Source organism: Parasteatoda tepidariorum, chromosome 4, assembly GCF_982258835.1.
Source record: "Parasteatoda tepidariorum strain Cologne lab strain chromosome 4, Ptep-v5.0, whole genome shotgun sequence".
Classification (NCBI taxonomy): domain Eukaryota; kingdom Metazoa; phylum Arthropoda; class Arachnida; order Araneae; family Theridiidae; genus Parasteatoda; species Parasteatoda tepidariorum.
In genome coordinates this window covers 46,388,699-46,411,056 of record NC_141758.1, presented here as the reverse complement: position 1 = coordinate 46,411,056, position 22,358 = coordinate 46,388,699, and the positions used below count along the sequence as shown (strand labels likewise).

Here is a 22,358-nt window from a genome sequence, read left to right as displayed (position 1 = left end):
CTGAAAATGGATGTAAGAGAATTATAAATAAAATATGCTCCACTTTTAGAAAATCTACTGCTTCGCCCAGCACGTGACGTATATATATTTAAGTATGTACCTATGTCTAAAATATCTTGTCATTTATCCTTCTTTCCTCACTGACATGACAGCCCTGTGTGGGCCCTGGTCTTTAACGGAATTTTATCTCAATCTGTTCTTTTCTTGGCTAATAATTTCCAGTTTAACAATCTTATAGTTTTGAAGTCATTTTCCAATAAGTCAGACCACTTAAATGTTGGTCTTCCTCTTTTTTTCTAGTGACAATCGGCTTAGCAAAAAGTTTTAATGAATTACAGAAGCGAAATCGTTATATTTAAAACTATAAAAAAATGTGCATAAAATTTTACTATGTAATTGTATCTCAGCTGCAAAATCATCTTATGGAACTACTTTCGAAGTGAATTTCGTATTCCTAAATTATACTTAAAATAGATCCTTAACTATGCGTGAAATAGATCCTAAACTATACCTTAAATAGATCCTAAATTGTATCAAAAATAGATCCTACACTATACCCAAAATAGATCCTGAAATATGAAAAATATTATTCTGAAATCATTTAGCCAGATGAGGAAAGTTCGTAGAGACATTTTGAGCATATTTAAAAGAATATAATTAAATGTATAAATAAAAATAATAAGATGTTCAATGAACATGATAAATAATATTTAAAACAACGTTTCTCACTACTTTTCTCAAAATTAAATGCTCAAAAAGCGGAAGTCCCGCAGTGGACTGATCGTTAAGACACGGTTCCCAGCAGATCACCGAAGTCAAGCATCACTGGCTACGGTCAGTGTGCGGGTGGGTGACCACTTGGATCAGTCTGCGTAGGGACCGAGGGTGTGCGGTATTGGTCCTCGTTAAACTGTGCTACCGTAAAGTGCTCGACTTCGCGCGCAGGTTGTCGGGCTACCGAAGCGGGGGTGCCATCCCTTCCGCAGAGGATCAAAATTGTGATGGCATGTCTTCGGATCATCCTCCAGGATGTTTCCCAGACCGTCGCCAATAGCCCATTTTGCAGCTCTAGTGCAACGTAAAGTAACAACAACAACAAAAAGCGGAAAAAGACTTAGACACTGTTTAATTATCATTTGCTAAAGAAAACTAAAATGTTCAGAAAGTGGAAATCAGAAAAAGATTTTAGTAATACACTGCTTAAATATCGTTTGTCTAAGACAAAATAGGATTCTTTTTCTCAATTTGCAATATAACTATTTTTAGCTGAACACTTTTTAACTAAAACCTATTTTATGACATAAACATTTTGTAAGCTGTATATAATTTAAACACTAGTTTTAAAACTTTCTCAAAAGCATTTTTTTTAGTCAAAAATAAAATTAGATTGTAATAAAAAAGATATTTTACCGATTGGGAGACATCTAAGTAATAATCATCATCAAAATAACAACAGATCCGAAGTCCCAAATAAAATAATATTTCATGTACAGTCCGCAAAAAAAAAAAGATATCACCCTGAATAACTTTCGTTCTAATGATCAGATTTTCACGAACTAAGTGTCAATCTTAATGGTTCCTGGGGGTGACCTCAAATATGCTAATTAATTAGTGCTAACTATTAATTAAGTTACGAAATCAGACACAAAAGCGTATTTTCTCTGAATAAACATATATTTTTTTTTACATATTTGGAATCTAGACACTTGAATTAGGGGGGGTAGACAAAATTTTAAAACAAATTGGTCGTAAATTGGGTTGCAATAAAGGCTTATATATTTGGCGATAGTCCAGAAAACCGCCAAAAAAGTCGCCTGCGCAAATAAATATTTTAAGATAACCCATTAACTGATTCAAAGGAGAAACGCTTAATTTTACTAGGTTGCTAGGCAACCAATTTCTGACTGTAAATAAATTGAAATAATGTTTTGTGATTGCTCTGAGAGGTTTAATTAATAGTTAATAGAAAACATCTCGTAGTTTCTAGGCAATAAACAATTTTTAAGTTCATTTATGTCCAAAAAGCAAAAAAAAAAAAAAAAAAAAAATATTTATTCTCCTTTGAAAAGAAAATTTGAATCGATTTATAAGTTTTTAGAATTTAAATACATGAACTTTTTATCTGATATTATTTAGATTATGCTATTTTTGCTATGTTTATTCGAGGATATCATACTAAAATCAAATTAACATAACTTATACAAAATTTTAGCTATATACAAAATTAGCTATATACAAAATTTTAGGGATAATGATTTTTACAGCTTTAATCGAGTCTTCTAGGCATGAAAGTTTGAAGAAAAAAAAAGTGCTTGAAAAATAAAATGTAGATTGTATAGTAATTCTAATGCACATTCACAAGGTTTTCTATAATTTACGATATTTCTTTTTTCTATAACTCTGAATTGCTGAATGTTTAGTGACATTTTAAAAACATTGAAATATTTTATGTTTAAGAATAAGATATTGAAATAATATGTTGCATATTGTATGATTTATTGTTTAAAAAACTGCTTCATTTTGCTAGATATTTACGTTACATGGTTTTCTTTGGATAAAGATGATTAGCAAATAGCATCCACATGTTTCGATACATTCTGAAACTTACGTTCGCAAATTCACAATAAAATGTCGCACAGCATATTCTTCAAATACGATAAGTTACATTTACCACCAAATACTGCTACTATGATTATTTTTGTTTTCTTATATATATATATATATATATATATATTTATATATATATATATATATATATATATATATATATATATATATATATATATATATATATATATATATATATATATATATATATATATATATATATATATATATATATATATATATATATATATATCTGATATGATACTCTCTTTTTAAACAGAGCTCGTAAGGCCCTTAAGATACTGAAATGGGGGCACGAAAACTTAAAAGATTTTTTTTTCCTAATGCCCGCCTGTGTTAACATCCGTCAATTCAGGCATCTACAGGGCGACAGATATCTGTGTGGCCTAAGTATTCCTAACGAGCATCAAACATTCTCAAAATTAAGTGTTCATTCACTGGAAAATTTAGTGTTTATTCAATTTAAGAACTGTTCCTTTACTTGGTTATCTTACTACTTATTATTTAAACCACCTAAAGCTTAAAACAATATTATGTAAGTTATCTAAAACATTTTTTACATAATTTGCATTTAATAACAAATATGTCGACATGCATTTAATAACAAATACGTCATTTAGCTAAAATTACAAATTTTGAAATTTTTATGATTTTTTTTAAAGACAAGCTAAGCTTAAGTATTCCATCACTGGTTAGTTTACCCTATAAGATTTTGAGAAATTTGCGATGTTGTGAGAGATGCTTAAAAATGTTGACTACGTATTTTTATTAATATTTATAAAATATATATTCGAGAAATTGATGAATATTTTATTCCAAATTTATTCATTCGTATGTATATTATTGAAATTTTATCAGTTATTGAGAAAAAAAAACTAAAAAATAAAAAATAATCACATTAAAGAAGCACAATCTGTTGTATAATCATATTCTATCAGAAGCACGCTTTTATAAAACTCCACATTCTCTGAATAAAATGTATTTTATTCAATAAAATGTTTTTTCAAATTTCTTTACTAAATTGCAAATAGAATTTTAGACGACTAAAAAAGAAACATCGTATTTTATAGCTTAAAAAATAAAAATGAAAAGATAAGCAAACGATTATTAGCGAAAAAAATATGAATGAAATTTTATGCTAAGCGCGCGAAGTCAATTTCCTCGCAAGTTTATCACATTTTAATATTAATCGCCTCATTTAATCAGTTCTTCATTGTCGCCAAATTATTTTTTTAGAAATAATTAATTTTAATTTTTCTCAGCTTCTAATAAATAAAAACAGTTGAAACTTTAGATTTTTCAATGAAATATATGTAGATTAATATGGTATAAAAAAATTCATACCTTATAATTAAAAAATTTTTCATCCTTAATTTAATTAAATAATAAAAAATAATTAACAATTATTAAAAATTATATTTTTCGTGAAATTATCTTTGGGTAAATGAGTTTTATGACTAGGTGAAATTTTCTTCGAATTGCTTTATTAGTTTTTAAAATATGACTAAAAACGTAAAAAGTGAAATTAACATTAAGGGGTACGAACTTTGGATCGCTCTCCTGACCAAACTATGGGGACCATATTTCCCAGATTGCAGCTACCCCCTATATTTTGAAGGTTAAGAATCCAAATATGTAAGAAAAAATATATGTTTATTCAGAGAAAGTACGTTTTTGTGTCTGATTTCGTAACTTAATTAATAGTTAGCACTAATTAATTAGCATATTTGAGGTCACCCCCAAGAACCATTAAGATTAACACTTAGTTCGTGAAAATCCGATCATTAGAACGAAAGTTATTCAGGGTGATATCTTTTTTTCTTTGCGGACTGTACATATACAATGAATCACGTTATAAGCTGGTTGAGTAGGTAAACACTGTTTAAGCACTATGGATCGCATGAGCAAATCTTGTTTATCCCCACCAACGTTTATCAACTACACGCTAAAAAGAAGTTCTTTGCAATAAGCCGGTCCCTCAATGGACTGGTCGTAAGGACACGGTTCCCAGTAGAACACCGAAGTGAAGCATCACTGGCTGCGATCAGTAAACGGGTGGGTGATCACTTTGATCAGCCTGCGTAAGGATCCAAGTTGCACGGTATCGGTCCTCGCTAAGCTGTTCTACTCGTAAAGGGCTGGACTTCGTGATCAGGTCTTCAGGCTGCAAAAACAGGAGAGCCATCCCCATCGCTGAGTATCAAAATTGAGATGGCATGTCTTGGGATCATCCTCAGGAATGTTTCCTTGACCGTCGCCAATAGCCCATTGTGCAGCTCTAGTGCGACGTAAATAAAGTACCAACCATTGCAATAAGCCGAGTCCGTGGCTGAGGGACATCCACCTAATACCAAATGCTCTGAAGTATGGCTGTGGCATGTTCGAATCCTGAAGTAACAGCAAATGTATCTTTGTGGTAGTCATCTTTAATCTGTACTGTCCGTTCTCCTTCACCATAGCAACCGTATATTGTTCGTTCTTTGTATTTAGAATACAAGTCCCCACATGTATGTGAGTAACTCCCATAGTTGTTCTTTATTTACGTCGCACTAGAGCTGCACAATGGGCTATTGGCGACGGTCTGGGAAACATCCCTGAGGATGATCCGAAGACATGCCATCACAATTTTGATCCTCTGCGGAGGGGATGGCACCCCCGCTTCGGTAGCCCGACGACCTGCACGTGAAGTCGAGCACTTTACGGTAGAACAGTTTAACGAGGACCAATACCGCACACCCTCGGTCCCTACGCAGGCTGATCCAAGTGGTCACCCACCCGCACACTGACCGCAGCCAGTGATGCTTGACTTCGGTAATCTGCTGGGAACCGTGTCTTAACGATCAGTCCACTGCGGGACGTAACTCCCATAGTGAACTGATTGTAAAACACGATTCCCAGTAGATCATCGAAACAAAGCATCACTGGCAGCTGGCAGTGAGCGAGTGGGTGACCAATTTGACCAGTCAGCGAAGGGGCCGAGATTGCGTGATGTCGATCATTAAACTGTTCTATTGTAAAGTACTCGACGCGTATCGTAAAATTCTAATTACGTAGGTTTTCGGACTATCAAAGTGAGTGAGCCATCTTTCATAAATTAGATATAAAATACATAATTTATGAAGCAGAAAGTTTATGAATGTATTTAATAAAGGAGTACATGAACTGAAGTGCCAAACACAAAAGTAGCAGGTTCAAATCCGTCCGTAATCTTTGTGATATATTTTTTCTAACTATTGCATTGTTCTTGACATTTACAAGGGTTTATAAACCATGCTTTATGATTATCCCAAAAGCATATTTAGTAATAAATGAATGAACCAAGATGCTGATATTTTGGATTGTGACAGAGAAGACCACAGGTTTAAGCTCCTAAGAGGTCATTCGCACACTGACTGACCGCTGCCAATGATCGTTGACTTCACTGTTCTATGTCTTACTGTGTCTTAAGAGGAACTGTGTCTTACGATCAAGTCCTTTATAAACTCTGCTTTGCCATAGAATTTCATACGAATGAAACTAAGAAATAGACGCTGGGTTGACCGAAATCAGCCCTTACATGTAAGCGATTAATTGTAATAGTGTGAGCTTTGTAATAACTCAGAGAAACAAGATGGAGAGATATGATATAATAGATGAAGATAGGCTAAATATTTGAATTGGAATGTCTCAATAATTCCAAATTCAAGTCTCTGAATCATTAAAGAATTACATCTTATCTCTTGACAAAATTTATTCCTTTACTCAAAGCATATCCAGGGAAGGCTCAGTTCGATTGTACTTGGTACTTTCATTTAAATCGTGCTAGAACAGCACAATGGATTATTGGCGAATAGCTGTAAAACATCCCTATCTATCTTGGCAGAATTAAGTTCCTTAATGCCAGTTTACAAAGAAATGGAGAGTAATACCAACATTGATGTAAAAAATCTTACTAAGGCGGATATGTTTAAGGAAGTGGCGGGTTCGAATCCCACAGTAACCCTATATGTATTCTTTGTGATGTTCTTCTCTGTATTGTGCTATCTGTTCTTCTATTTGATAAAGGTTTATAAGCTGTAAATGAGCACACAAACCTGCAAATGTATGTTATACCAATAAAGAAAGAAATAAACAAGTGAAAAGTGTAAACACAATATTTTCTTTCTGCATTTCATCTATAGTTATATTTGTGCTGCGTATCATTTGGTTTTATTTTTACTTTTCGTCTGCTATTACTTCTATTGTGCTTTCTTGTCATTTAAGTCATGTTGAATACTGAGCTTGAAACATTAAAAAACTAATAAACTCAACATGCAAAGACTACAAAAACAATAAAAACTTTTATGGTGATTCAAATTGTATCAACTAAATAAGATTGTAAGAGAAACAAGTCCGGTGAGTACGTCTGATATTTTGACATAATAAATATTAAACTACCTTGTGTTTCTAGTCCAGTATGTTTTTAAAGTTGATGTTTTTTAAAGGAAAATCAGTTTATTTGAAATTATGCCTTGAACAGTAATGTTAAGATACAAAATATAGGAAATGCAAGTTTGGTACGTCCTACATTTTGACATATTTAATAATAAAATATCGTGTGCTTACCATGCAATATGTTTTTAAAATTTATGTTCAGAGTTAAATATGATGTTAGATTCTGTTTAGTCATGGCAGTATGAATATTATGCCGTTAAATTTGACGATTTATTGTATTTGGATTTTAATTGTTATGCTAACTAAATGTGGACTTGAGTGTGATCGATTTTGAACTAGTATGATTTGAAGTCTTAAAACACTCTCAAGAGTGTATCAATATTTGTTTTTTCATATTCGATAAAGAATTAGCAATACAATTTTTAAAATTCTAGAGCAATTTACGAGTAAAAGTTAACAGAAATAAGTTGGCAGTCTTATTAATATTAAAACATATCGGGCATTTCCAGTAATTTTACAATATTTTTTAGTTGAGACAAAAGTTGTGTTATTCTATCTTTTTATCTGTTATTTCACAATTTCAATTTTTAAAAATAATGGAATCAACCGAAAAAAGCAAAAGAGAGCTTATTTTCGTAAACGCAAGTTCCTTACATTCACAACCAACTTTTTGCAATAATTCATATAAGCAAGCTGCATAGCGCTTACATAAAAAATAGCCAGCTCAAATTTAATTCAAAAATTAAATTAAAACATGAAAAAAATATCCCTACTGTACTCTCAAAAAATTTGAAAGTTTGAATATCTATAATGAACTATTTGCTTAAATAAACCAACTAAAAACGTAAACAAGCTAATTGAAAGTTTTTAAATAACTTGTTTTCTCAAAAATCTCTGCTAATCTTTTTTTAGGTGTAATTTTCAGTTTGAAGTTTCAAATATTTTCTAAATTCTGAGATTTTAACCAGTCATGCATGTTAAAAGCAAAAAAGAACATTCAAACATAAGATATAGTAATTTCCATTGCAAAGAAAGTTGTATCGATTTTGAATTCTGGAACTTCAGGAAATCGAAATTGCAGTGATGTGTAAAGAAAATATTATTGCCATGAGAAAATAAATTGTTAAGTTAACCTTTTTAGGTTACGTAGTTTATTGTTTTAAACTAGGCAATTTAGCTGCTCGAATTTTCCTTCCATTTATGGAAATCTTAAAATCGAGATGGAATAAAAAAAAAATTTAAATCAAAGCAATTTATTGTTTCATGCGTTATGTAATAGGTATGATAACCATTTACAATTATGCTGGATAATATTTCAAATGGAGTTGCTAGGATGAAGATTGTAAGCAGGAGCGTTGTAAGGATATACTTCTTCTTCTTCTTCATAAGCGCAAGAGCCTTTCACAGGCCAAGGCTGACTCGCAGATTTTCCTCCATCTGGTCCTGTCCGGTCGACGACCCGCCATCGGTTGACTCCCAATAGCTTGAGGTCCTTTTCAATGTCGTTCATCTTGTAGGTGGTCGTCCCCTACGTCTCGTCCCTTCAGTTGTGGAAAAAGTCACTTTTTTGGCAGGGACGGCATCAGAATTTCTGAAGAGGTGGCCCAGCTACCTAATGCGTGATGCTTTAATAGTTCTCACAATGTCGGTCCCACCGAATTTGTCATATTTTTTGTAAATTTCGTGGTTGTAAAGAATTCGCCTTACGTTATTTTCTTGAAGAGATCAAAAGATTTTCCTCAAAATTTTTCTTTCAAAAATTAGCAGTTTTTCCTCCTCTGTTTTGTTTAGGGTCCAGCACTCACTTCCATATACGGATATACTTACTTCAGTTAAATATCAGGCAAGCATCGTATCAAAGCTGGACAATATTTTAAATAGAGTTGCTGCCATGAAGATTGTAAGCTGGAGCGTTGTAAAGATATACTTACTTTAGTTAAATATTAGGCAAACATCGTATCAAAGCAAAATAAGACTAATTTGAGAAATTTGTATTTTTGGCAATATCCTTTTGCTGCTTCATAATAATTTTAGAAATTCCGGTTCATCTTGAACCATCATTTTGTTCAAAATTGCTGCTACATTAATATGGTGTAAATTTAAAACATATTAAGCTTGAAATAATCCTTCTTTCAATTGAACAAGCTGTACTATTGTTCAGCATGAATCAAAACATGTTCAATTTAACGTCTTATTCAAATTTCTGCAAATTTGCATATCATTGGTTTAAGGTACCGATTTTATGGTTCAACGTTCTATGATTCAACTATGTACAGATCAAAGTTACATAGTTCAACGTTACATTTAAATTGCAGCTTTTTAACATTTTATTAAAGTTTTGGCAAATTTACGATTGCGATAGATAACGATATTATGGTATATTTAAAATCAAACTCTTTACCGTAAATTTCTCTTAAATTATCCAACTGGGGAGAAATTGGACAGAACATAAATGTCTACGAAATTTTTTAATTTTAGTTTTTCTCATTATTGTTCATATTTGTTATGGCTCTGGTACTTTTATTTACATAGCAGTAGAGCTGTACAATGGGCTAGTAGCGACGGTCTGAGTTTTAGTTAAATTTTTTTATTTCATTTTTCTCATTATTATTCGGATTTGTTATGGCTCTGGTACTTTTATTTACGTAGCAGTAGAGCTGTACAATGGGCTAGTAGCGACGGTCTGAGTTTTAATAAAATTTTTTAATTTCCTTTTTCTCATTATTATTCGGATTTGTTATGGCTCTGGTACTTTTATTTACGTAGCAGTAGAGCTGTACAATGGGCTAGTAGCGACGGTCTGAGTTTTAATTAAATTTTTTAATTTCCTTTTTCTCATTATTATTCGGATTTGTTATGGCTCTGGTACTTTTATTTACGTAGCAGTAGAGCTGTACAATGGGCTAGTAGCGACGGTCTGAGTTTTAATTAAATTTTTTTATTTCATTTTTCTCATTATTATTCGGATTTGTTATGGCTCTGGTACTTTTATTTACGTAGCAGTAGAGCTGTACAATGGGCTAGTAGCGACGGTCTGAGTTTTAATTAAATTTTTTTATTTCATTTTTCTCATTATTATTCGGATTTGTTATGGCTCTGGTACTTTTATTTACGTAGCAGTAGAGCTGTACAATGGGCTAGTAGCGACGGTCTGAGTTTTAATTAAATTTTTTTATTTCATTTTTCTCATTATTATTCGGATTTGTTATGGCTCTGGTACTTTTATTTACGTAGCAGTAGAGCTGTACAATGGGCTAGTAGCGACGGTCTGAGTTTTAATTAAATTTTTTAATTTCCTTTTTCTCATTATTATTCGGATTTGTTATGGCTCTGGTACTTTTATTTACGTAGCAGTAGAGCTGTACAATGGGCTAGTAGCGACGGTCTGAGTTTTAGTTAAATTTTTTTATTTCATTTTTCTCATTATTATTCGGATTTGTTATGGCTCTGGTACTTTTATTTACGTAGCAGTAGAGCTGTACAATGGGCTAGTAGCGACGGTCTGAGTTTTAATTAAATTTTTTTATTTCATTTTTCTCATTATTATTTGGATTTGTTATGGCTCTGGTACTTTTATTTACGTAGCAGTAGAGCTGTACAATGGGCTAGTAGCGACGGTCTGAGTTTTAATTAAATTTTTTAATTTCCTTTTTCTCATTATTATTCGGATTTGTTATGGCTCTGGTACTTTTATTTACGTAGCAGTAGAGCTGTACAATGGGCTAGTAGCGACGGTCTGAGTTTTAATTAAATTTTTTAATTTCCTTTTTCTCATTATTATTCGGATTTGTTATGGCTCTGGTACTTTTATTTACATAGCAGTAGAGCTGTACAATGGGCCAGTAGCGACTATCTGAGTTTTAGTTAAATTTTTTTATTTCATTTTTCTCATTATTATTCGGATTTGTTATGGCTCTGGTACTTTTATTTACGTAGCAGTAGAGCTGTACAATGGGCTAGTAGCGACGGTCTGAGTTTTAGTTAAATTTTTTTATTTCATTTTTCTCATTATTATTCGGATTTGTTATGGCTCTGGTACTTTTATTTACGTAGCAGTAGAGCTGTACAATGGGCTAGTAGCGACGGTCTGAGTTTTAATTAAATTTTTTTATTTCATTTTTCTCATTATTATTTGGATTTGTTATGGCTCTGGTACTTTTATTTACGTAGCAGTAGAGCTGTACAATGGGCTAGTAGCGACGGTCTGAGTTTTAATTAAATTTTTTAATTTCCTTTTTCTCATTATTATTCGGATTTGTTATGGCTCTGGTACTTTTATTTACGTAGCAGTAGAGCTGTACAATGGGCTAGTAGCGACGGTCTGAGTTTTAATTAAATTTTTTAATTTCCTTTTTCTCATTATTATTCGGATTTGTTATGGCTCTGGTACTTTTATTTTCATAGCAGTAGAGCTGTACAATGGGCTAGTAGCGACGGTCTGAGTTTTAGTTAAATTTTTTTATTTCATTTTTCTCATTATTATTCGGATTTGTTATGGCTCTGGTACTTTTATTTACGTAGCAGTAGAGCTGTACAATGGGCTAGTAGCGACGGTCTGAGTTTTAATTAAATTTTTTTATTTCATTTTTCTCATTATTATTCGGATTTGTTATGGCTCAGGTACTTTTATTTACGTAGCAGTAGAGCTGTACAATGGGCTAGTAGCGACGGTCTGAGTTTTAATTAAATTTTTTTATTTCATTTTTCTCATTATTATTCGGATTTGTTATGGCTCTGGTACTTTTATTTACGTAGCAGTAGAGCTGTACAATGGGCTAGTAGCGACGGTCTGAGTTTTAATTAAATTTTTTAATTTCCTTTTTCTCATTATTATTCGGATTTGTTATGGCTCTGGTACTTTTATTTACGTAGCAGTAGAGCTGTACAATGGGCTAGTAGCGACGGTCTGAGTTTTAATTAAATTTTTTAATTTCCTTTTTCTCATTATTATTCGGATTTGTTATGGCTCTGGTACTTTTATTTACATAGCAGTAGAGCTGTACAATGGGCTAGTAGCGACGGTCTGAGTTTTAGTTAAATTTTTTTATTTCATTTTTCTCATTATTATTCGGATTTGTTATGGCTCTGGTACTTTTATTTACGTAGCAGTAGAGCTGTACAATGGGCTAGTAGCGACGGTCTGAGTTTTAATTAAATTTTTTTATTTCATTTTTCTCATTATTATTCGGATTTGTTATGGCTCTGGTACTTTTATTTACGTAGCAGTAGAGCTGTACAATGGGCTAGTAGCGACGGTCTGAGTTTTAATTAAATTTTTTTATTTCATTTTTCTCATTATTATTCGGATTTGTTATGGCTCTGGTACTTTTATTTACGTAGCAGTAGAGCTGTACAATGGGCTAGTAGCGACGGTCTGAGTTTTAATTAAATTTTTTAATTTCCTTTTTCTCATTATTATTCGGATTTGTTATGGCTCTGGTACTTTTATTTACGTAGCAGTAGAGCTGTACAATGGGCTAGTAGCGACGGTCTGAGTTTTAATTAAATTTTTTAATTTCCTTTTTCTCATTATTATTCGGATTTGTTATGGCTCTGGTACTTTTATTTACATAGCAGTAGAGCTGTACAATGGGCTAGTAGCGACGGTCTGAGTTTTAGTTAAATTTTTTTATTTCATTTTTCTCATTATTATTCGGATTTGTTATGGCTCTGGTACTTTTATTTACGTAGCAGTAGAGCTGTACAATGGGCTAGTAGCGACGGTCTGAGTTTTAATTAAATTTTTTTATTTCATTTTTCTCATTATTATTCGGATTTGTTATGGCTCTGGTACTTTTATTTACGTAGCAGTAGAGCTGTACAATGGGCTAGTAGCGACGGTCTGAGTTTTAATTAAATTTTTTTATTTCATTTTTCTCATTATTATTCGGATTTGTTATGGCTCTGGTACTTTTATTTACGTAGCAGTAGAGCTGTACAATGGGCTAGTAGCGACGGTCTGAGTTTTAATTAAATTTTTTAATTTCCTTTTTCTCATTATTATTCGGATTTGTTATGGCTCTGGTATTTTTATTTACGTAGCAGTAGAGCTGTACAATGGGCTAGTAGCGACGGTCTGAGTTTTAATTAAATTTTTTAATTTCCTTTTTCTCATTATTATTCGGATTTGTTATGGCTCTGGTACTTTTATTTACATAGCAGTAGAGCTGTACAATGGGCTAGTAGCGACGGTCTGAGTTTTAGTTAAATTTTTTTATTTTATTTTTCTCATTATTATTCGGATTTGTTGTGGCTCTGGTACTTTTATTTACGTAGCAGTAGAGCTGTACAATGGGCTAGTAGCGACGGTCTGAGTTTTAATTAAATTTTTTTATTTCATTTTTCTCATTATTATTCGGATTTGTTATGGCTCTGGTACTTTTATTTACGTAGCAGTAGAGCTGTACAATGGGCTAGTAGCGACGGTCTGAGTTTTAATTAAATTTTTTTATTTCATTTTTCTCATTATTATTCGGATTTGTTATGGCTCTGGTACTTTTATTTACGTAGCAGTAGAGCTGTACAATGGGCTAGTAGCGACGGTCTGAGTTTTAATTAAATTTTTTAATTTCCTTTTTCTCATTATTATTCGGATTTGTTATGGCTCTGGTACTTTTATTTACGTAGCAGTAGAGCTGTACAATGGGCTAGTAGCGACGGTCTGAGTTTTAATTAAATTTTTTAATTTCCTTTCTCTCATTATTATTCGGATTTGTTATGGCTCTGGTACTTTTATTTACGTAGCAGTAGAGCTGCACAATGGGCTATTAGCGACGGTCTGAGTTTTAATTAAATTTTTTAATTTCATTTTTTCTCATTGTTATTCAGATTTGTTATGGCTCTGGTACTTTTATTTACTTCGCAGTAGAGCTGCATAATGGGCTATTGGCGACGGTCTGAACTTTAAATCATTAGTTCTCGGAATTAACTGTCTCAGATTCTTAAGAAATGAAGTTACAGTTATTTTTTCGTATACCGAAAAACCAAAACCGGAAGTAAACTACCGGAAACGAAACGAAAATGTTTTTAGCTATGCTTTGAGTATTTTTACCTTCTTTTTTTTGTATAATAATTTTGATAAAAATAATTTTTAAGACAAATTTTGATTTGAATAATTTTTAAATTAAATAAAATTCATGTTCAGATGTTATTTTCGAATAAGTAATTTTTGAAGAACGCTGATTTTAAAAAAATTTCTTTACATTAAGACACATTACAAAAAAAAAGTTACTTATATAATTCTATCAAATTTTGCATGTAAATTTCGTATAATTTTAGCTACGTTTTAACTAAAAGTTAAGGTCTAAGTGTGAATTTAATATTTTGATAAAATTTTACTTTCGAATATTAGTTTTTCTCTACGATAGTCTTTGGGACATTTTTCTAGCATTTTAATTCAAAAAACAGGTAATAACATTATTGATCTAGAAAAATAACTATTTTTAAATTAATGCATTACAATTTGCTGTAAAGATGTTAGCGTGACATGAAAAATTTGCAGTTTTTAAGCTCAAATTTGCCCCTATTATGAAAAATATTTTATAAAATTTCAAGCTTTTCATTAAATTTGTAATTTTAATACTCCTGCTTACTAAATGTAAAATTAAAATTTTAATTAAGCATTTTTTGAAAAAAAAATACATCGTTAAAATTTGGTATCATGACAATTTTAGAAACTTTATTCGCAATTTTTTTAATAAATTGACTACACTTTCTTTGCTCAGTTAGAAATGTTAATAAAATGTTTCGATAATGGTTACAGAATTGTTGCAACGTATCGACAGTTTAAAAAGTAATTAAGAAAAATCGCAGAAAAAATATAATTTCTTAAATTTATTTCCAAATTTCTTCATTGAAAATTGGTCTAATTTCTGAAACATTAATAATTATGTACTTTCGACAAGAATCATACATTTATTTGTTTAATTAAAAGATAATTTGTCAAATAATTAAAAGAGACATTTCTGAAACATCAATAATTCTGCACTTACGACAAAAATCAATGTATTGATTTTGCTTTTAAAGTTATTTTCTTTTCTGCTAAAATTATCCACCGTTAATTTTTAATTTAATTCATAACTGATTACTCATATTTTTTGACCAAGTTTACAAATAGCAAAAACATTTTTACTTTCTGACATTATTCGAAAACGATTCCTTTTCAATAACATATTAGTTTCAATAAATTATGTATAGTTAAAACATCACGAAAAGCAACAAAAAAAAACATCTTCCTAAATAAAACTGATTTAAAATCATGTCATAAATTTAAAAATAGATTTCAAAGCAAATCCTCCAAACCGTTTAAACATAAATAACTGCCTTTTAATATATTTAAAAACTATGTTTAAACAACAAGCGATGTATATCAGATACTGAAATATGCATAATTTATTCGCAGCATATATCAAAAGTCATGTATGAAATATGAGGGAATTAAAATCTAGATTATGCATGAAAATTCGAAAAACATTGAAATGTTTCCAAATAATTTATTTATTTAAGCAAATAAAAGATTTATATACAAGCAAATAACATAAGCAAGATTCAGAAAGTGACAGCAGAGATAAACATATCTTTATCTCAAATTTACATTGAATATTTATGCAAAATATTTTTATTCTTTAATAAATATTCAATATACGTTTTATTTTTGAAATATGAGAAATATTTTTGATAGATCAAAAATTTCTACTGCAAAAATTAGAACAGTTTGAATAATCGAAATAATAAATAAGATATCAATTTCCCATTTTAAGCAATGCAGTTTGTCCTATGTGTTATATTATTTTATTTTTATTGTTATTTTATTTTTATTATTATTTTATTTTTATTATTATTTTATTTTTATTATTATTTTATTTGTATTATTCTATTTTTATTGTTATTCTATTTTAATTTTTATACCATCAAATAAATCTTTATTATTATACCAACAAATAAATTTTAATTAATTTATTTAATTTTAACGAAATGTTTAAACATAAACCTTCTAAAAGATTCCCGTTGTTTCGGTTTCACCAGTGAAGTTATCTTTTGTGAACCATTAATCGCACAGTTGCAAAATGGAAGGCCACATTTTCAGTTTTGAGACGCGTTACAATAGTGTCTTAAAAACATAGATTATTCAAAAAACGGTAGTATTGGTTTCTGATGACACTTGGACAAATCAAGTCACGATCACCAGCCACTGGCCTTGAAAATTAATTCTTTCGTTTGACAAGAAAACATCGCTAGAGTGAAAGAACGTCTTGGCTCAGAACCTCACCAATAGATGACAGAACTACTCACTCACCTCTTCCTCAATTTAGACATACATCTGAAGGGGAAGGAAATTCTCTCCCGATCCCTGAACCTTTGGTACAGCTCAGTGACTGACCACAGGTCGATTAAACAGGTTTTGCGAGGGCGTATATTGCATGTACTCGGTGTGCTTTAGCGAAATCGTGGATCGAACCCCATAACCTCCGGACTGGAGTTCGATTCTCTAACCACTAAGCTGTCATGGTCTCAAAGGCGATGAGGAGATGATATAACAAAAGATCTAACTATAATGAAAATTACTAACCGGAAATTCAAGGCCAAGAGCAGAAAGTATGAAATAGTATATCAGAAATCCAAGGTCCACAGTGTGCTTGTAGCACTAGAAAAGAAGAAGAAAATTGTAAGTTTCATTCTTTGAAAACTGAATATTCCTCCTTAAAATTAAGATTTGATGCAAATTTTAATTTCGAGAAATTAATCTTTAAATTGCCTTTTGTAGCGTTTAAAATTTAACAACGTTTTCCTCTTTAAAAGTGGTCATTCTATTATTATTTCTTGAAGAAAAAAAAAACAGCTAAAATGTAAAGTTTGTAGGAAATTTTTAAATAATGACGAGTATGAAAAATATTTATGCTTTTTGAATTTATATTTCTTGGAACAGATTTGTGAAATTAAATTTAAAATTTTTATGTTAGCCACATAATAGAGAAATTTTTCAAAGAATAATGGTTTCCCCTTACTGTAACGTTAACACTATTTGAATTTCAACGCGCATGCGTGAACATTCCCCTACAAATCACAATGTTACTAATTGGATTGTTACTAACACAATGTTACAATGTTACTAACGATTTACTTACGTTAAACTCTATGCTAAATATCTCTAATCTTTCAATAACTCTTTCCTTCTACAGTCATTTATAAAAGCTTTTACTAGGATGTTAACTATATAAGATTATTATAAATCCTATTTATATATGATTATTTTATAAACTGACACTCATACAATAATCGGGAGCAAATTTATGATATTAATGTTTGCTAACATTACAAGGAAAATAGTAATTAAACCAGGTTTTAATTAATAAAACTTTAAATTCTACTACCATTTGTAAAACAAAACATGTACACTTCAAATGCAAGGCTTATGACACCTTCTTTCAAGTTTAATGCTCATAAAAAGTATTTTTCCTGAGATTTAGATTTTGCAGTAAAAATTTGTAAAATTACTTTTTTATAGAGTCCAATGTAACGTCAAAAATTCTAATATTTCTATAAAACCGAGTAATGTGAGGTAATGTATGGCTCATATGTAATTTTTATGGCCCTATCTCATGAATTAGAGCTTTTAAAATTTATTCATGCTTTAAAAGTACTGGTTTTGCAACGCAAATTTATGATATTATTTTTAAAGACGTTAAAAATTTAAGAAAACAAAAAAACAAGCCTCTACAAAAACACGATATTATGCTGTTATCTGTTCAAAAACGCAGTTTTTAAAAATGTCTCATGAGGAAACATTTATGACCTAAAAATATAGATTTTGTGGGCCCAGTTAGGGAAAAAAATTTAAAATCTCACTAGCAACTTTAAAAGTTTGGCACATATTTTCTCAATAAAACTTGATACAGAACTGCAACAATTTACAAAACAATTTCTGCACAAATGTATATAAATTCTTCTTCAGTTTAAGGATTAGCAATCATAAAAATATTTATGTTCAAAAGCCATTTTTTTTATATTATGTTCAAAATATTTTTGTTCTGAAAGTGGACTAAATGTGAGAGCCTTGTTTTTTTCGATGACACTCAAAATTCTATAATAATTTACAATCTATCTGCTTTTAAAAAGTGTATGTCTCAAATGTAAAATAGTTTTATATCTAAATATATTTAGCTTGCTTGCGATTTTTCTCTTGTCTTATAATTAAAAATTTAATCAATCATTTAAAGACAAAATTTTAAATAATTTAATATACATTTACTTTTAAATGCAAATTATTATAGTATTATATCATTCATATATCGACATTTGCAAAGTTCTGTTTGAAAGTCCATTTAAAAAATAATTAGCTTTACAATAAATTTAATAGAAACAAAATAGGGGCACAGTGTTTTAAACTTGGGACAAAATTTAAAGGTCTTAAAATATTCATAGATCTTCTGTATAGTTAGTAAAATCAATCTAGATAATAGTTACAATAACATTTTATAATGAAGCAATATATTTAAAGGAACCCTACAAAACTTTCTTAAGATATATTTATTTCCGAAACTTTCAATCTTATTTGAGTTATTAGATTCAGTTACTGTTGCATATATTTTATATTTATTTCAAGGAACCCTACAAAATTTTCTTAAATATTTATTACCGAAACTTTCAATCTTATTTGAATTATTAGTTTCAGTTACAGTTGCCTATATTTTATATATATTTAAAGGAACCCTACAAAATTTTCTTAAGATACATTTATTACCGAAACTTTCAATCTTATTTGAGTTATTAGTTTCAGTTACAGTTGCACATATTTTATATCTACTTAAAGGAACCCTACGAAATTTCCTTAAGATATTTTAATTACCAAAGCTTTCAATCTTATTTGAGTTATTAGATTCAGTTACTGTTGCCTATATTTTATATCTACTTAAAGGAACCCTACGAAATTTCCTTAAGATATTTTAATTACCAAAGCTTTCAATCTTATTTGAGTTATTAGATTCAGTTACTGTTGCCTATATTTTATATCTATTTAAAGGAACCCTACGAGATTTTCTTAAATATTTATTACCGAAACTTTCAATCTTATTTGAGTTATTAGTTTCAGTTACAGTTGCATATATTTTATATCTATTTTAAGGAACCCTACAAAATTTTCTTAAGATATCTTAATTACCAAAACTTTCAATCTTATTTGAATTATTAGATTCAGTTACAGTTGCACATATTTTATATCTATTTGAAGGAACCCGACAAAAAATTTTTAAATATTTATTACCGAAACTTTCAATCTTATTTGAGTTATTAGTTTCAGTTACAGTTGCATATATTTTATATCTGTTTAAAGGAACTCTACGAAATTTTCTTAAATATTTATTACCGAAACTTTCAATCTTATTTGAGTTATTAGTTTCAGTTACTGTTGCATATATTTTATATCTATTTAAAGGAACCCTACAAAATTTTCTTAAGATATATTAATTACCAAAACTTTCAATCTTATTTGAATTATTAGATTCAGTTACAGTTGCAGTGAACTAAATTTCTGTTTGAGAATTCTGATACTTAATTTTCATTTATTTATTAATTTTTATTTGAGAAGTCTTAAAATTTCGAATTTCATGCTAATAGCTCGCACCACATACTCTATAAAATCATGTAATACACTTTATATACATATAGAAATACACTTTATATACATTATATACATATCGGCTGATAACAAAATCAGAAGAAGTAACCACAAATAAATGTTCATTTTCAATTTATTTATTTCATTCAAACAGTAGTTGAAACTATACATCATCACAAGGAAATTAAAATCCATAAAATATTAAATATTTCAAGCAAACAAAATGAGTTAAAATTATAAATAAATAAAGATAAAAACCAATTTTAATAATAAATAAAGATAAAAATCCATTTAAAAAGCTAAAATAAATGTGGAATACTATATTAAAAAAAACAATGTTTTTGCGATTAATACGAAATCCATAAATAGTAATAACATATGTCAAATAAGTTAGATAAAAACAATCATAGGATATCCCAAGATATCAAAGTAACTAAGAGGGTCCTTTTACAGATATATTATTACCAGGTTTAACTGCTATTCTGGGAGCTGGAACTGTTCGAATGCAAGCAACTGCAATATTCTCCAGCATTGTTTGATATTCACCAGAACCACATGACTTTTTCAAAACAGGAATTTCATACCGAACTTCTTCGCAGTGAGTATGTCGCCTTCTCGATCCATCAATATTCTCGTTGGCTCTTACACAGCAGGCTTGAAGTAAAGTTTGAGGAATTCGATTTTGATCAAAATCAATTTCAACAGCAACTTCACATCCATCGTTGGACAATTGTTGACTGGAAAATTGGCAGCTTTCCCGAACTTCAATAAGTTCGTCGTTAGATGTGGCGTTGTTCGAAAAAGTTTCAGCATTGACCAGTGGTTGCGCTGATAGGTGGAACATTTCACCAAACAGAGCATTACTTGGAGTACAGACTGCGTTTGACTGTTGTTGCTGTAGTGGTACAGCAGCACACCAAGAGAAGAAAGCGCAGCAAATCAAGTAAAGAATAAGCATTTCCATTTCTGTAACTTAAGTTTCCAGAAACCAGAAAATGAAATTGTGGTGTGAAAACATTTATGATTTGCCATTATATGAAAAAACATTATCCTTCGGAAATTTCCACTGATAATGATGTTTAATTCAGAAGATTTGTGTAGAAATATTTCAGTGAAAAAAACTATAAGATTGTCTAACTTTATTCCCATTTGAGAGAAAACCCATACCTTATCAATTTAGGAAAAAAAGTTATTGGATACGAAAATTGGAAATTTGGTGATCGCGAAAGCTTTTTTTCTTTATCGAATATTCAATTCGAGGAAAGATAAATACTTTGATTATGTGTTTTAGTATACTACCTTATTTTCACTTTACGTTCAAATGTTGATAAGATGTGTAAATCATTCTTAGCTAAAAAAATAAAAAAAAATCAATATCTTTAGTTTTATCGTATTAGGTCATTAAGTATGAAATTTATAGGAAAAAAAAACTAAGTTACTTGATAGCTTACAAATATAAAGCACCATTTCATACATTAAAATCAAATTTTCTCTACACGTTTACTATGTGAATAGGCAGGTTTTCAAGTAAGTGCTATAAAACCCATACTGACGAAAGTCAATGAATTTCTGGGAGGGTAAGTTTCACAGCATTTTTGGAATGAAATTTAATTTCCCATTAAAATGTTGTTCAGGTCACTTGAGTATCAAGAATGATGAAAAGTTCCTGCAGTTTTGCCATAGTAATGTGTGCAGTGTGTATTTTTGCAATACCATGCTTATGGTCTATCTGTGAACCAATCTCGTCTATTTTTCGTTTTTAAGTTTTTGAATCATTTCATTCAGTTAGTTGCAGTACATTTCTATTGCAATTGATAAGCCAGTTGATAAGCTTCGCTCGTGCTAAAGCACCAAGCTTTCGCCATCAACATTTTTTGGTGAATATTACACTCTGGAGACGATGCTTGGCAGACGATGACCCGCGGAGGACCCTGCAGCACAGGATGTGGCTGCCAAACAAAACAGCTTGGCTCATGCACAGAGAACAATAGGGCTCAGGTGCCAGCCCTAAACGAAACAGGTGCGCGGCTAGGCAGTCATGTCCGGAATATAGTCGAAACTGAGCCGCCGCTTCGCGGCGCTGCCAGTTTGCAATGGTGTTCGGTCGAAAATCTCTCCACACTTTGATTTTTACCCTTTCTGACAATTGATGATGGAAATCCCCGTTGATTTTTGTTCTAATAATCCTTTTTAAAGTTGAGAAGAGGGTTGGGCTACTAAGAGCCTGGAGAATTCTTGTACCTCTCTATGCCAAAACATCAGCCCTCTCATTTCCTGCAATATCACAGTGCCCGGGAATCCATTGCACTGTGATGCAAACTTGTTACCTCATTTTTTATAAAGGCATTTTTCTCATTACTGCAAAACAAGAGTCTAGCGGTTAAACGGTTAAATTAAAATGTGCAAACTTTTGCTTAACTCCCTCTGTTCTTCTTACTTCAAGTAAAAAAATATGTAACCTTAGTAAAAATCAATACTTTAGTAGTAAATCAATAGTAAATATATATATATATATATATATATACATATAAAAGTTCAATGAAGATAAAACAAAGAAACAGAGAAACAAAAATGAAGAAAAACAAAGAAAAATTATAGACATATGAAAAAAGGGGGGAAATAATAATGGGGAGAAGAAGAAAAAAAGGATGAAATTTATTTTTAAAAAAACCGGAAAATAAAAGATATAATCTTTTTATCAGCC

General features: G+C 30.6%; 1 long non-coding RNA gene across 1 annotated transcript in view; it reads left to right on the top strand.

Moving 5' to 3' along the window:
• The first annotated feature begins 6,068 nt into the window (after nucleotides 1-6,068).
• The window catches only part of LOC107455048 (uncharacterized), a 44,230-nt gene continuing 27,940 nt past the window's right edge, over nucleotides 6,069-22,358 (top strand). The window contains exon 1 of the long non-coding RNA XR_011636993.2: nucleotides 6,069-7,002. This is a non-coding gene — a long non-coding RNA (uncharacterized LOC107455048). The remainder of the gene's footprint in view (nucleotides 7,003-22,358) is intronic.